Source organism: Petaurus breviceps, unplaced genomic scaffold (assembly GCF_028583685.1).
Source record: "Petaurus breviceps papuanus isolate PSGF00001 unplaced genomic scaffold, PetGlider_PUasm1.0 229, whole genome shotgun sequence".
NCBI classification, from domain to species: domain Eukaryota; kingdom Metazoa; phylum Chordata; class Mammalia; order Diprotodontia; family Petauridae; genus Petaurus; species Petaurus breviceps.
The window spans coordinates 27224541-27241784 of record NW_027185903.1 but is presented as its reverse complement, the minus strand read 5'-3'; the positions used below and the strand labels follow the sequence as shown (position 1 = coordinate 27241784).

The 17244-nt window shown below is 36.4% G+C and overlaps 1 protein-coding gene across 12 annotated transcripts in view; it reads right to left on the bottom strand.

Annotated features, from left to right (window-relative positions):
* The window catches only part of RNF180 (ring finger protein 180), a 225207-nt gene that overhangs the window by 187934 nt on the left and 20029 nt on the right, over positions 1 to 17244 (bottom strand). For 10 of the 12 annotated variants that reach the window (XM_069096397.1, XM_069096401.1, XM_069096402.1 and 7 more), the window contains one exon: positions 5737 to 5785. The exons of the other annotated variants lie outside the window; for them this stretch is intronic. The gene's annotated coding sequence lies outside the window, so the exon portion shown is untranslated. The remainder of the gene's footprint in view (positions 1 to 5736; positions 5786 to 17244) is intronic. 12 annotated transcript variants of the gene reach the window in all.

The following is a 17244-nucleotide window of genomic DNA, read 5'->3' as shown; positions in this document are numbered from 1 at the left end:
GAAGAAAATAATTCCTTAAAAGTTAGAATTGGGTAAATGGAAGCTAATGACTTTATGAGACATCAAAATTCAGTCCAACAAAATCAAAAGAACAGAAAAATAGAAGAAAATGTAAAATACCTCATTGGAAAAACAATTGACCTGGAAAACATATTCAGGAGAGATCATTTAAAAATTATTGTACTGCCTGAAAGCTGTGATCAAAAAAAGAGTCTGGACAGCATCCTTCAAGAAATTATCAAGAAAACTTCCCTGATATCCTAAAACTAGAAGGTAAAATAGTCATTGAAAGAATCTACTGATCACCTCCTGAAAGATATTCCAAAAGGAAAACTCCAAGAAATATTAGTGTAGTCAAATCCCAGAGATCCCAGGTCAAGGAGAAAATACTGCAAGCAGTTAGAAAGAAACCATTCAAATGTCAAGGAACCACAGTCAGGATTACACAGGATTTAGTAGTTTCTACATTAAAGTACCAGGATGGCTCAGAATATGATATTCTGGAAAGCAAAGGGGCTTGGATTACAACCAAGAATCAGCTACCCAGCAAAGCCCATCTTTTCAGGGGGAAAGATGGAAATTAAATGAAATAAGGTACTTTCCAATTTTCCTGATGAAAAAACCATAGCTGAACAGAAAATTCGATCTCCAAATACAAGACTCAAGGGAAGCATAGAAAGGTAAACTGGAAAGGAAAATAAAAAAAACAAATATGTATTCAATAAGGTTAAACTGTTTACATCACTATGTGATAAGATGATACTTGTTAGTCTTGAGAACTGTATTTCTATTATGGCAGTTAGAAGGGGTAAAAAGAGTGGATGTCATTATAAGTTGACTTTGATGTGATGATATAAAAAATTAAGGGGTGAAAAAAAGAATTAGACTGGGAAAAGAGGAAAGGGGGAGGCAGAACAGGGTAAATTACATCACATGAAGAGGTACAAAAGACCTATTACAGTAAAGGAAAGAAGGGAGGGAAGTGAGCATTGTTTGAACCTTACTCTCATCAGATTTCGTTCAAAGAAGGAATAACGTACATACTCAGTTGGACACAGAAATTTATGTTACCTTATAAGGTGGTAGGAGGGGAAAAGGGAAAGAAAAAGGAGAGGGGCTAGAAAGAAGGGAGGGCAGAAGGGAAGGCAGAAGTAGGAAGGGAAAGGGGAAAGAAAAGGGAGGAGGCTGATACAAAGGAGGGCAGATTGAGGTAGGTGGTGGTCAGGAAAAAAACATGGTGAGGAGTGACATGATAAAGGGAGAGAGAAAAGTATAAGCAGAGAGAAATACACAATTAGTAAGCACAACTATGAATGTGAATGGGATAAAATCTCCCATAAAACAGAAGTGGAAAGCAGAGTGGATTAAAAACCAGAATCCTACAATATGTTGTTTATAAGAAACACATCTGAAGCATAAAGATACACACAGAGTAAAGGTAAAAGATTGGAGCGGAATATATTATGCTTCTGCTGAAGTAAAAAAAAAAAAGCAGGATAGCAATCCTAATCTCATAGGTTTAATTAAAAGAGTTAAGGAAGGAAACTACATCTTGCTAAAAAGGTACCATAGACAATGAAGTAATATCAATACAAAACATATGGACCAAGTAGTATAGCATCCAGATTCTTAGAGAAGCTATGTGAATTCTAGGAAGAAACAGAGAGCAAAACTCTACTACTGGGAGACCTCAACCTCCCCCTCTCAGAACTAGATAAATCTAGCCACAAAATAAACAAGAAAGAATCTGAGGTGAAAAGAATTTTATAAAAGTTATGTATGATAGATACTCTGAATTAAACTGGATGGGAACAGAAAGGAATATATTTTTTTCTTGGCAGTACAAGGCACTTACACAAAAACTGATCAAGTGTTAGGGCATAAAAACCTCACAATAAATGCACATAGGCAGATACATTAAATCCATTTCAGATGCATCCATATCAGATCAAGATGCAATAAAAACTACATGTAATAAAGTGCCATGGAAAGATAGATTAAAAATTAACTGGAAACTAAATAGTCTAATGTTAAAGAATGAGTAAATCAAACAACAAATCATAGAAATAATCAATAATTTCATCCAAGAGAATGATAATAATGAGACAACATACCAAAATTTATGGGATACAGCCAAAGGGGAAATTTTCTCTCTCTAAATTCTTACCTGAATAAAATGGAGAAAGAGGAGATCCATGAATTGAGCATGCAACTAAAAAAGCTAGTAAAAGAAGAAATTAAAGATTCCCAGTTAAACACCAAATTAGAAATTCTGAAAATGAAAGGAGAGATTAATAAAACTGAAAGCAAGAAAACTACTGAACTAATAAATAAAATTGAGAGTCTACTTTATGAAAAAAACAATAAAATAGATAAACCTTTAGTTAATTTGTTTTAAAAGAAAAAAACTAATTACCAGTATCAAAATGAAAAGGTTGTATTCACCATGAATGAAGAGGAAATTAAAGCAATAATTAGGAGCATATTTGTATACCAACAAATCTGACAATCTAAGTGAAATAGATGAATATTTACAAAAATACAAATTGCCCAGATTAAGAGAAGAGGAAATGAAAAGCTTAACCCCATTTTAGAAAAAGAAATTGAAAAAGCCATCAAAGAACTCCCTAAGAAAAAAAATCTCCAAGGCCAAATGAATTTACAAGTGAATTTTACCTAACACTTAAAGAACAATACATTCCAATCCTATATAAAGTATTTGGAAAAAATAGTTGAAGACATCCTACCAAATTCTTTTTATGATGCAAATATGGTGCTGATACCTAAGCCAGGAAGAGTGAAAACAGAGAAAGAAAATTACAGACCAATCTCACTAATGAATATTAATGCAAAAAATTTAAATAAACTATTAGCAAAGAAATTATAGCAATTTATCACCAGGATCATACACTATGACCAGGTGGGATTTATATCAGGAATGCAGGGCTGGTTCAATATCAGGAAAACTATCAGCATAATTGACCATATCAAGAACAAAACTAACAGAACTCATATGATTATTTCAATTAATACAGGAAAAGCTTTTGACAAAATACAGCACCCATTCCTATCAACAACACTAAAGAACACAGGAATAAATGGAATTTTCCTTAAAATGATAAGCAGTATCTATCTAAAACCATTAACAAGCATTATCCCTAATGGAGATAAGTTAGAAGCCTTCCCAATAAGATGAAGGGTGAAACAAGGATGCTCACTATCACCACTATTATTCAATATTGTACTAGAAATGTTAGCTTTAGCAATAAGAAAAGAAAAGAAACTAAAGGAATTAGAATAGGCAATGAGGAAACACAACTATCAGTCTTCGAAGATGATAATGATGATATACTTAGAGTCCTAGAAAATCAATTTAAAAATTACTTGAAATAATTAAAAACTTTAGCAAAGTTACAGGATATGAAGTAAACCCACATAAATCATCAGCATTTCTATATATTACCAACAAAGCCAAGCAGTAAGAGATAGAAGAAGAAATTCCATTTAAAATAACGGTAGACAATATAAAATATTTGGGAGCCTACCTGCCAAGACAAACTCAGGAACTACATGAACACAATTACAAAACACTTTTCACACAAATAAAGTCAGATCTAAACAACTGGAAAAATATCAATTGCTCATGGGTAGACCAAGCTAATATAATAAAAATGACAATTCTACCTAAATTAATTTACTTATTCAGTACCACACCAATCAAACTACCAAAAAGAGCTAGGAAAAAATAATAACAAAATTCATCTGGAAGAACAAAAGAAAGGTCAAGAATATCAAGGGAATTAATGAAAAAAATGCAAGGGAAGGTAGCCTAAGCAGTACCAGATCTAAAACTATATTATGAAGTGGCAATCATCAAAACTATTTGGTACTGGCTAAGAAATACAGTGGTGGATCACTGGAATAGGTTAGGTACACAAGACACAGTAATAAATGACTGTAGTAATCTACTGTTTGATAAACCCAAAGAATCCAGCTTCCAGAATAAAAACTCACTGTTTGACAAAAAACTGTTGGGAAAATTGGAAAACAGTATGAATACTTGGGCAGAAACTAGGTAGAGACCAACATCTCACACAATATACAAAGATAAGGTCAAAATAGGTCAATGATTTAGACTTAAATGATGATACCATAAGCAAATTAAGGGAGCAAGGAATAGGAATAGTTTACCTGTCAGGTAAATGGAAAAGGGAAGAATTTATGACGAAACAAGAGACAGAGAACATTATTAAATGCAAAACGGATAATTTGGATTACACTGCATTATAAAAGTTTTTTTGCACAAAGCCAATATAATCAAGATGAGAAGGAAAGCAGAAAGCTGGGAAATAATTTTTATAGTCAATGTTTCTGGTAAGGGCCTCAAATCTAAAATATATAGAGAACTGAGTCAAATTTATAAGAATACAAGTCATTCTGCAGTTAATAAATGGTCGAAGGATAAGAACAAGTAGTTTTCAGATGAAGAAATTAATGTTATCTATAATCATATAAAAATGCTCAATTACTATGAATTACAGAAATGCTAATTAAAACAACCTCACACCTCTCAAATTGCCTAATATAACAGAAAAGGAAAATGATAAATGTTGGGAGATGATGTGGGAAAATTGAAACACTAATACACAATAACAGCAACACTGTGAGATGATCAACTATGATAGACTTAGTTCTTCTCAGCAATACAATGATCCAAGACAATTCCAAAAGACTCATTATGCAAAATGCTATCCACATAAAGAGGAAGAACAATGGAGTCTAAATGCAGAGCAAAGCACAGTATTTTCACTTTTTGTTTCTTTCTTTCTCATGGTTTTTCCCTTTTGTTCTGATATTTCTTTTACAACATGACTAATGTGGAAATATATTTAATATGATTGTACATGTATAGCCTATATCAGATTGCTTGCTGCTTTGGGGAGGAGGGTAGAGAGGGAGAAAATTCTGGAAATCAAAACCTCATAAAAATGAATGATGAAAACTATCTTTATATGTAATTAGAAAAAATACTATTAACTGGGAAAAAATAATAACAATAAAATGTAAGTGCTTTTGAGGGTAGGGGAAAAAACCCCTAAACACAATACTGTAGATGAGGTCCAAAGAGAACAGGGTACAGTTGAACTATCACTTTATTCCTACAGCTCTCATGCCATCCACTCCTCTTCTTCCTCTGGATCTCCTTGTCCATGACCTCCAATGATTCTCAAGAGACAATCTTGACAATCAAAGGACACCAGTGCCATTGGCTATCCCCCAAATACACTGAAATCTTTTTATGCCAGTTCTCCCACACAAATTCTTCACTGTTAACATATCACTGCCTGCTCATACTCCAAAATGTGCATTTATATTGCCATCTGGGTAACCAGTAACTTTAATTCTTTGGAGACAATCGTATTTGTTGACCTACAATCTATATAGTAAACCTGGAAGAATGTAGATATTTAAAAGATGGGCCAATGTTTCAGGAAGAAGGCTAAGGTCATTGATATATGTATTATATTTGCTGTCTTGCACTATTTTTAAGGATATTAATTATATTCAAATCTCACTTTACAATAAAGGCATATCCCTGAAAAGTTGTATATGAGACAATTATAAACACTAGATCTCACAATTTTGAGAAATATTTTTATAAAGTACATGATAACCTCCTCACAAGTTGTTTTTCTATTTTCATATGTTAGGTTTACTTAAAGTAAGATACAGTACCTGTTAGGTTTTCGTGAAGAGCTTTCAACTTCTCAGCAAAAAACAAAAACTGTAAAACAAAGTAATGCTTTATTATTATTGAATATTATTATTACTGAATTTAAAAGAAATTCAAGTATAAGCAGGTGAATAAAATTTACTGAGGGTACTTATCAAACTAATGAACTGAGTTGAGAAAATATGCAAGACAGGTTTAAAAAAAAGATGATGATGTCTAGAACTAGAAGCATGTAATGTCTTTCAATCTGAGCAATGGAAAGTACTTCTAATATCTAAAACCCACAATATTGTAGTTTTCTAATTTTCTTCTTTTCACTTATTTTACTTTGTATTATCCAAATGTAAGATGCAAATCTATAGTGAAACATCTCATAATGAATTATAGAGAAGGCAGCAAGAGAACTCAAACTGATCACATTACAGTTCACATTCTCTTCAGTTCCTGTAGGACTTAGGATAGTAGGTAGTAACATATATTTACTTTTCCCTGTTTCATTTTCCTCTCTAGCAGTTTTCCTTCAAGATTTGGACACAGTTACTAAAAACAGTTGTTTGTGAGAATTTTGGAGAAGGAAGTAAAACATTCTGCTTTGATATTTTATCTCCTGCTCCAAATGAATACATGAAAGCTAAATTAATACACTAAGTAAACAGCAATTCAACTGAACACTTTAAGTGAACCACTAACCTGTTTTAAAATTAGCTTAATCCCAAAATGATTAGCAAACTCAGATTTGGTCATTTGAAAAGAGAAAGGATGAATTTAGATTACTTTCTGCAGTATAGTAGATAGATTATCAGATTTTGGAGTCAGGAAAGTCAGTTTAAATTCTGCCTCAGATAATTAACAGTTATGAGAGTCGGGCAAGTCATGTAACCACTTTAAGCCTTCGCTATCTCATCTGTAAAATGATGGAGGTTAGATTTGATGGACTCTAAAGTTCCTTCTAGTTCTAAATCTATGATCGTATAATCCTTATAATTATACTGCTTATTTGTAAAGTAGGAGACCAGCTCTCAAAACAAAGCTAGTTTAGAACAAGGTTTTAACTTTTTGGGTGTCATGGACCTCCTTCTCTCCCCACCTATCTTGGAAGTAACCAGACTTCCTCTGGGTCACTTCTTAGACTCATGTTTAGTTTTGCTTTTTTAATTCCTAACTGAAGGAAATACTAAATTTCTTATGCATGGGAAAATAGAATCATAAAACTGAATGGGGCCTTAGGGGTCATCAAGTCTAATCTACTCATTTTTCAAGTAAGAAAAAATGTGCTGCAGGGAATGAAAGTTATTTATCCAAAGTCACACAGTAGCAAGTGGCAGACATCTTCTGACTTATATACTCACTGCCCCCCCCATGTGCTACAGACTATTTTCACCAATTATGAATCAATGCATTACCCTGTGGATTACCCACAACTAATTCTTTGGAGACTGTTACATTTTAAGAGTCACAACCACATAGCATCATCCAGAAACATCTGTGTTACAAGTAAGGTATTTAAACAAAGGGACATCTTGAAATTGTTGAAAGCACTGGACAATTTCCCAATTACAGCTTGTTATTTTCCTTCATTTAATTCTGATACTAACTCACTGTCCATCAGCAAGGCCTATCCTACATATACATATTTATGTACTAACTCAAGACACAGTTTTGTTTTGTTTTTTTTGCCTTTTGGAAGGCAATTGGGGTTAAGTCACTTGCCCAGAGTTACACGGCTAGTTGTGTGTGTGTGTGTGTGTGTGTGTGTGTGTGTGTGTGTGTGTAAGTGTCTGAGGCCAGAACCGAACTGGGGTCCTCCTGACACTGGGGCTGGAGCTTTACTCACTGCGCCACCTAGCCATCCCAAGACACTGGTCTTTCAACTATATATTGTGGACTGGAAAATAGGCATCTTTCATCCACTTAGCTTCTTCTGTAGAGATGATTAGGCCGATCTCTGAGTATTCATGGTATCTCACTGTGGTTATCCTATGATTTTGGGGGCCTGATGCAATCATCCACAAAGTATCTAGAGGACCAAACCATCCATAGAAAGTCCTCCTTCAATGTGGATCTTTCTTGGGACATCCTCCATGAGGACGGCCAACAAGTTTGGTGACCTACATATCCCTATATTAAGTCTCACTTGAACATACTCATCTGTGACTGTATTTAACAAGAATCTCATTTGTCTCAATGAATACATGGGAGATTCCTTGTTGGAAAAGATCCTTTAAGGTTGTGTTTTGGTCAGCTGGGTAAATGCTTTAAAAAAATTTGACAATCAAAACAGGATATTATATTCTCTGTACCTTTCTGTCGGTTGTGTGACTGAATGAAGAATGTATGTGTGCATAAAGTATAAAAACTCAAAAATATTGTTACATATTTTATATAAATATACCACATAAGCATATTTATTTATCTCCCTAATCTCTAGTTTTTCTCCTGAACTCCAGTCCTCCATTATCAACTGCCTAATGGAAATTTCAAACTGGATGAACCACAGGCAAAATGTCCTATCCCTCTACCTAAATTTACTTTTCTTCCAGACTTCCCTTTCTGTCAAAAGCACCATCATCCTTTTAATCATTCAGGTTCATAATCTCAACTCCTCACCCCACATTTGTTTCCAAGTCTTGTCAGTTCTACCTATACTACATCTATCCCCTCTGTCTATTTTTCTCAACTAACACTACAATGAATCTCGTTCAGGCCCTCATTACCTCTCTCTTGGTTTCCTAATTGGTCTCCGTCTTCTGTCTTTCCCTTTCAATCTACTCAGCATACAGTTACCAAATTGATATTCCCAAACCACAGATCTGACTATATCATTCCCCTGCTCAAGAAGGTCTGGTGGCTCCCTCTTACCACTGAGATCAAATATCAACTCCATTCTTTGGCATAAAGACTTTTACAATCTGTTTTCAGCCTTTTATTCTAGGCTTATTATATATATATGTCCCTTCAGAGACTATGTTCCAAGTAACCTGGATTACTTCCTGTGCCTTGTACAAAATATCCCCTCTAACATCCCCATGCTTGTGTACAATCTACTCCACATGTATACAATACCATCCTTACCTCTTCTTCTAAGAAGCTCTGGCTTCCTCCAAGGTACAGCTCAAATGATACTTCATATGTGAAGCCTTTTTAAGTCCTCCAGTTGTCAGTGATTTCCCCCATTTCTACCCTGAAATTACTTTGCATTTATTTTGTATTTACTCATCTATGAACATATCATTTCTCTTTGAGAAAAGCCATCATCCTATGTCCTATTTCTCTATTCCTTTTCATAAGCAAACTCCTTTAAAAAAGTTGTTGGATCTTTTTTCCCTCTACTTTCTCACTGATTTCTTATCACTTTGCAATCTTGGTTCTGACCAGATCACTCAACTGAAATTGTTCTGTGCAAAGTTACTGATCAGCTTTTAAATGCTAAATCTGATGGCATTTTCCTCAATTTTTATCCCTTTCTGGGTCCTAAGTATAAACCCCAAGGCTCTATCCTGGACCTTATCTCTTTGCTCTCTACAATCTTTTCAGTGATGACCTCATCCACTCACATGAGATTACTTATATCTAAGCAGATCACACTGAGAACTATACATTTCACCCAGATTTTCCTTCCAGAGATCTAGTTCCAAATCATCACTTTTCCAGAGAAAATTTCAAAACCAGATATCCCAAAGACATCCCAAACTCAACATATCCAAAACAATACTATCTTTTCTTCTCTCCCTTGCTTGCCCAAAAGAGTATTTTATGGAGAAATCACACAGGACAAACGCTCACATGGTGGTCAGAAAAAGCCATACAAGGACACTCTCAAGGTCTCTCTCAAGAATTCTGGAATTAGAGCAGACTTCACAAGACTAAATCACCCGTAGCTGTAGCAATTTCCAGACTTCTCAATTCATAAATGCCAAAGACAAAGTAAAAGGTCAGTGAGGAAGTTGGTTGGTCCAGAGTGGGACAGAAGACAGCGGTCCGGCTGCTACCCCCAGAGCAAGAAGTAGTGGAGGTGTGGTGGCTGCACCTTGCTGCTGCGTGGTTGTTTCCGGAGCTCCTGGCCTGCAGATTGTAGGGGCCAAGCGACCATTCAGAAGCTAAACGCTCTTGCTTTGACCTGCTTGGATTCGGATCATAGTCTTGGGTGGTGGTCCTGGGGTGTGTGACCAGTGAGCCAGAGAGTGTGGGGGCTGTAGAGATGGTACTCATTTAATAGCTCCAGCAGCTGCAAAAACCCCAGCAATTTGGGACATACTTTTCATTCTGGAAGCAGAGTTCTACTGTGGCAAAAAGCTCAAATGTCAAGTACTTAGCTGCCAAAATGAGCAAGCAATGGAAGCACAAACAGACAATAGAATCCTTTATGGGGGAACAAAAAGGATCAAGCATGGAGCAGGAGGAAGATATCAAAGTCAGAACTCCTGCATCAAAAGCCTCCAAGAAAAATATGAACTGATTACAGGCCATGGAGGGGCTCAAGAAGGATTTTGAAAATCAAGTAAGAGAAATGAAGGAAAAATTGGGAAGAGAAATGAGAATGGTGCAAGAAAATCATGAAAAGAGAGTCAACAACCTGACTGAAGAAAATAATATCTTAAAAAATAGGCTAACTCGAATGGCAAAAGAGGCCCAAAAAGCCAATGAGGAGAAGAATGCTTAAAAAGTTGAATTTGCCAGATGGAAAAAGAATTTCAAAAGCTCACTGAAGAGAATAAATCCATCAGAATTAGATTGGAGCAAATGGAAGCTAATGACTTTATGAGAAATCAATATACTATTAAACAGATCCAAACAAATGAAAAAATAGAAGGCAATGTGCAACATCTCATTGGAAAAATCACTGACCTGGAAAATAGATCCAGGAGAGATAATTTAAAAATTATTGGACTACCTGAAAGCCATGATCAAAAAAAGAACCTAGAAATCATACTTGAAGAAATTCTCAAGGAAAAGTGCCCTGATATTTTAGAACCAGAGGGCAAAATAGAAATTGAAAGAATTTACCAATCACCTCTTTAAAAACATCCCAAGGTAGAAGGTTGTGACCTCTGAGCAGCTCCAGCTTCCACCTTCCCCACTCCATGTAAAAAGGGAACTCTGAACAAACTTTGAAGCTGCAGAACCCACAAAATGACACAGAGAAACTAACCACTCGCTAAGGACAGCCCAGCAGACCAGCAGGAATCGGCCAGCACAGCGCTTTGGGAGCCAAGCCCAGCTCCACACTGAGGTTTTAGCCCCAGGCCGGGCCTGACCAGCCGCCGGCCAGAGGGACTCCAGATCAGCAGCAGCTGTGGCCATTTCCAGAATTATCAACACATATATGTGAACGACAAAGTGAGAGGTCAGTGCAGTCTGGACTTTGGGACCCAGTAAGTGGGAGTACTTGGCTTTTTCCCCCGGGGCAAGAAGCCGCTGAGATGCAGGCATAGCCGGCCAGCACCACATGGCAGCTTCAGCTCCTGGCCTGCAGAGTGCAGGGGGACCAAGCAACAAGTCTGAGGGGTAATCACTCTTGCTTTAATCTGTTTGGATGTGAATTGCAGTCTAGGGTGGAGGTCCTGGGGCATGTGTCCAGCTTGCCAGAGCCCATGGAGGCTTCAGAGAGGGCACCAATCTAATACCTCCAGCAGCTGAGAAAACCCCAGCATTTGGGAACTAAAGCTCCGCTGTCTGGTGGCAGAGTCCTCCTGTGGCAAAAAGCCCAGGGGTCAAGTGACTGAGCGGCGACATGCAGGCAAAGGAGACAAAGCTGACAGAAGATGCCAACATTAGATACCTATTTTGGGGACAAAAAAGAACAAAGCATGGAACAGGAGGAAGACAGTGAGTCAGAACTCTTGCAACAAAAGCTTCAAAGGAAAATACGAGGTTACAGGCCATAGAGGACCTTAAGAAGCAGATAAGAGAAATGGAGGAAAAATTGGGAAGAGAAATGAGAACAATGCAAGAAAATTATGAAATGAGAGTCAACAGCCTGACTGAGGAAAATAATACCTTAAAAAACAGTCTGACTCAAATGGCAAAAGAGGCTCAAAAAGGCAATGAGGAGAAGAATGCCTTAAAAAGCCAAATTTGCCAGATGGAAAAAGAATCTCAAAAGCTCAATGAGGAGAATCATTACTTCAGAATTAGATTGGAGCAAATGGAAGCTAATGATTTTATGAGAAATCAAGATGCTGTTAAACAGATTTAAACAAATGAAAGAATAGAAGGCAATGTGAAATACCTCATGGGAAAAACCACTGACCTGGAAAATAGATCCAGGAGAGATAATTTAAAAATTACTGGACTACCTGAAAGCCACGATCAAAGAAAAACTTAGAAATCATCCTCCAGGAAGTTCTCAAAGAAAACTGCCCTGATGTCTTAGAACCAGAGGGCAAAACAGAGGTTGAAAGAATCCACCGATCACCTCCTGAAAAAGATCCCAAAAAGAAAACTCCTAGGAATATTATAGCCAGGTTCTGGAATTCTCAGCTTAAGGAGAGAATATTACAAGCAGCCAGGAAGAAACAGTTTGAATATTGTGGAAACACAATCAGAATAACCCAGGATCTGGCAGCTTCTACACTGAGGGATCAAAGGGCTTGGGATATGATATTCTGGAGGGCAAAGGAGCTGGGATTAAAACCAAGAATCACCTACCCAGCAAAACTGAATGGAAAATTTGACATTCAGGTACAAGAAACAAGAGTAGTTTGAGAAGGTAAACAGGGAAAAGAAATCATAAGGAACTTATCAAAGTTGAACTATTAACATTCCTACATGGAAAAACAATAATTGTAACTGATGAAATTTTGTCAGTATGAAAACAGTTGAAGGGAATAGAAATATATATATATATATATATATATATATATATGTCTATATGGGCATGTGAATACATATGTGAATGTGTGCATATATGTTTACAGGTATACATAGATAGAGGACATAGGACCAATTTAACAGGATGGGATGATACTTAGAAGTTGAAATTAACAGGTGAGAGAGGAATATAATGAGAGGAGATGGGGAAAGACAGAATGGGGTAAACTATCTCATATAGAAGAGGCAAGGAAAAATGGTTATAATGGAGGGGAAGAATAGGCAGGCAAAAAGGAATGGGTCAACCTTATTCTCATTGAATTTGGCTTGGGGAGGGAATGAAATACACACTAAATAGGGTATCTCACCCTACAGGAGAGTAGGGGGGAAGGGGATGAGAGGGGGGATGATGGAAGGGAGGGCAGGCTGGGGGGGGAGGAAAGTTGGGAGCACCCACTTTTGAAAAGGGACAGGATCAAAGTAGAGAATAGAACAAGTGGGATGTGGGATAGGAGGGAGGGAAATATAGTCAATCTTTTACAGTATATCTACTATGTTATTGTTTTGCATTAGTTACACATGTACAACTTATACTGAACTCCTTATCTTCCCAGTAAGGTTGGGTGACAAGGGAGGAAGAAAATGAATCTTTAATTCAAAGTTTTAAATCAGATGTTTATATATATATTATTAATACTCTTTTACATGTAATTGGGAAATAAGATATACAGGCACTGGGGCATAGAGATCCACCATGCCCTACTGGAAAAGTTGAAAGGGGTATGGGAGAAAATATGGGAGAGAGCAGATTGGAGGAGGGGATATCCTGTGGGACTGCTATTTTGGGGTTCTGGGTAGGAGAAAAACGGGGAGAAAATTTAAAACTCAAAATCTGGCAGAAATGAATGATGTATATCAGAAGTTAATAAATAAAGTATTTGAGAAATGGAAAAAAAATAATTAAAAAAAATAAAAATGGGAAAAAAAGAAAAAGATCCCAAAAAGAAAACTCCTAAGAATATTATAGCCAGGTACCAGAGTTCCCAGATCAAGGAGAAAATATTACAAGCAGCCAAAAGAAACAATATGAATATTGTGGAAACACAATCAGAATAACACAAGATCTAGCAGCTTCTACATTAAGGGATTGAAGGGCTTGGAATATAATAATCCAGAGGTCAAAGGAGCTAGGATTAAAACCAAGAATCACCTAGTCAGCAAAACTGAGTATCATGTTTCAGGGGAAAATATGGTCATTCGGTGGAATAGAGGACTTTCAAGAAATCTTGATGAAAAAACCAGAGTAGAATAGAAAATTTGACATTCAGATACAAGAAGCAAGAGAAGCATGAGAAAGTAAACAGGGAAAAGAACTTACTAAAGTTGAACTATTTACATTCCTACATGGAAAAATGATAATTGTGATTTATGAAACTTTTCTCAGTATGAGGATAGTTGAAGGGAATATAAATGTATATATATATGTATACATACATATATATGTCTATATAGGAGGGTATTTTGCATATGAATACATATGTGAGTGTATGTATATATGTATACAAGTATACATAGATAGAGGGCACAGGACCAATTGAATAGGAAGGGATGATATTTAAAAAATAAAATTAAGAGGTAAAAGAGGAATATAATGAAGAGATAAGGAGAGACAGAATAGGGTTAATTATTCTCATATATAAGAGGCAAGGGAAATCTGTTACAATGGAGGGGAAGAACAGGAAGGCAAAAGGGAATGGGTCAATCTTATTCTCACTGAATTTGGCTTAAGGAGGGAATAACATACACACTAAATTGGGTGTCTTACCCGAAAGGAAAGAAGGGGGGAAGGGGATAAGAGGGGGAATAATAGAAGGGTTGAAAAGGGATAGCATCTAAGGAGAAAATAGCATAAGTTTGGGATGGGATAAGATGGAGGGAAACATAGTCAGTCTTTCACAATATATCCACTATAGAAATCTTTTGCATAACTACACATATACAACCTATATTGAATTGCTTATCTTCCCAGTAAGGGTAGGTGATGAGGGAAGAAGGGAAACAATCTAGAATTCAAAGTTTTAAGATCAAATGTTTTTTTTAAAAATTATTATTGTTGTTGTTATTATTGTTTTTATTATTATTTTACATGCAACTGGGAAATAAGATATACAGGCACTGGGGTATTGAGATCCATCTTGCCCTACTGGAAAGTCAGAGAGGGGATGGAGGAGGATATAGGAGAGAGCAGACCAGGGGAGGAGGTTTTCAGTGGGATTGCTGTTTTGGGGTGGAGGGTAGAGGACAGATGAGGAGAAAATTTGTAATTCAAAATCTTGTGGAAATGAATGTTATAAACTAAAAATAAACATAAAATTAAAAAAGAATTTTGGAATTGATTGTGTGACATGGAAGACACTGGCACAGGACTGCTCAGTATGTCATGCCCACATGGGAGAAGGCGCTGTGCTCTATGAGCAAAGCAGAACTGAAGTTTCTCAAAAGACATGGGAGAAGAGCAAATTTAGAGAATCCACCCCAAATGTTCACCTAGATTATATGTGCCCAACCTGTGGTAGAGCATTCCAAGATTATATTAGTCTGAGCATCCACAGTTGGACACACTATAACTTGACTCTAACATCAGTGATATCATTTTGGTCCTCGTCAAGAATAAGGACAAAAACCAATCTTCTCTCCCTAAGCCCAACCCTTTTCTAAATGTCCTGCTCAGGGCACCAAAATTCTTCCAGTCACCTCGGTTCAAAAACTCATTGTTATCCTAGATCTCACTATACATATCTAATCAGTTGCCAGCAAGTCTTATTAATTACTTCTCTGACACCTCTTGCATCCATCCCCTTTTCTGTACTCACAAAGCTACCACTCTCAGGTTATCTCCTCTTGCCTAAACTATTACAGTAGCCCACTAAATTGGCTTCCCTGTGTCTGACTTCTTCCTCCCTTCAATCCATTTTCTTCATAGCTCCCAAGAACATTTCCCCAAAATACAGCTCAATGCCAACTCCTCTAAGATGGCACTTAAAGAGTCAAAACCTGGTAACAATCTAAATATCACTCCCCTTTGCACATTCTATGGTCTGGTCAAACTGGACTTCTTGCTATTCCTCACAAGATACTCCATATCCCAGCTCCATGATTTTGTGCAGACTGTTCCCCATGACTGGAATGCACTCCCCACTCACCTCTGCCTTGTAAAATTCCTTACCACTCTAGAAGATCAGCTTTAAACCCACCTTCTACGTGAGCCATTTCCTAATCTCTCCAGTTCCTAATGTCTCTTCTACACAAATTACCTTGTATTTACTTTGCATGTATTTTTTCATGTATACATTGTCTCACCTAAAAGAATTATGCTTCTCAAGGGCGAATATTTTATTTACTTCAACATACACTCCTGACACAGAGTAGGATGTTAATAAATGTTTGTTAAAGGAATAACACATTGATAACAAACATATTCTCACACAATGATAACTCTGGATACTACAATGTGATTTCCAATGCTACTTATTTATTTGTTTGTTTATCTATTTATTTTCCAATTTATTTAAGTGTCTATCATGTAGCAGGCACTGTGCTAAGTGCTGGGGAAAGAATTAACAAAAAAGAAAGACAGTCCCTGCCTTCAAGGAGCTTATAATTTAATGAAGGAAGGGGAACAATACAAAAAGGAAACAGGACAGTAGAAACAAAGATGAGGGGATGTGTCCCACAGAGTTGAAACTAGGTAGAATGGCAGAGGCAGAGTGCAGTAAGCCAAAATTTCAGTCTCTGCCTTCTACAAAAGGAAGGCATCAGAAGGAGTTTGACATGCCACCCTCCAATCAGATCAGATCAAGATGTATGGGGAACTTTTAGAAGAATTTGATGTAAATATCTTGCTATGTCAAAGAATTCACTGCATAATGGCTAAACTAACAGTGTTAAGACTTGCCATACTTGGCTAAGCTGGTTCTCAGAAAACAGGCATTGTCACTGCGCACATACAGGAAGTTTTTTTCAATTTGGTAGAACCTGCTAGAGTTTCTGCTCTTCTGACATGGGTTTTGAGAACACAGGCCTACCTCCACACAATGATAAGATGTCTAAATAGTATTTTGGTAAAGAGGAATGTGACATGAAAATTGTAAATTTATCAATAGTCATAGCTGAAGGAGAGTGTAAAATTGCGGCATTGTTATATCAGTGTTATTGTATAAAGCCCTAAGTTAAACAAATAGATTTACAGTGTAAACATTCAACTAAAGACCTTGTATGTCCATATTACTACAAAATACAACAGCACATTATAGTATCAAAGAAACACATGTCAGACAGATCAGGTAAGAACTTAACTGTTTTGGGATAAAAGCTACCAAAAAAAAATCTTCCAGAACAATGAATAAGTACAGAGTGATCTTTTGAATACATAATAAAGCTTGAAAAAAAATGGAGTTAGAATACATTTTTAAGCAAGAAAACATTTCAGAGTTTAACTTATATATCATGTCATTTGTATATGATGAACCTTAATTCCAATTTTGAAATAGGGAATGAAAAGACACACCAAGTTACATGATATCTAAAATACTCCTTTTCTCAAACTGTTCTTGAATGAATGTTGATTTGTATTACCCCCAAGAAATTTCTGAAACAATTAAAAATATATACAACAAAATAAAAGGTAACAGAAACTATAG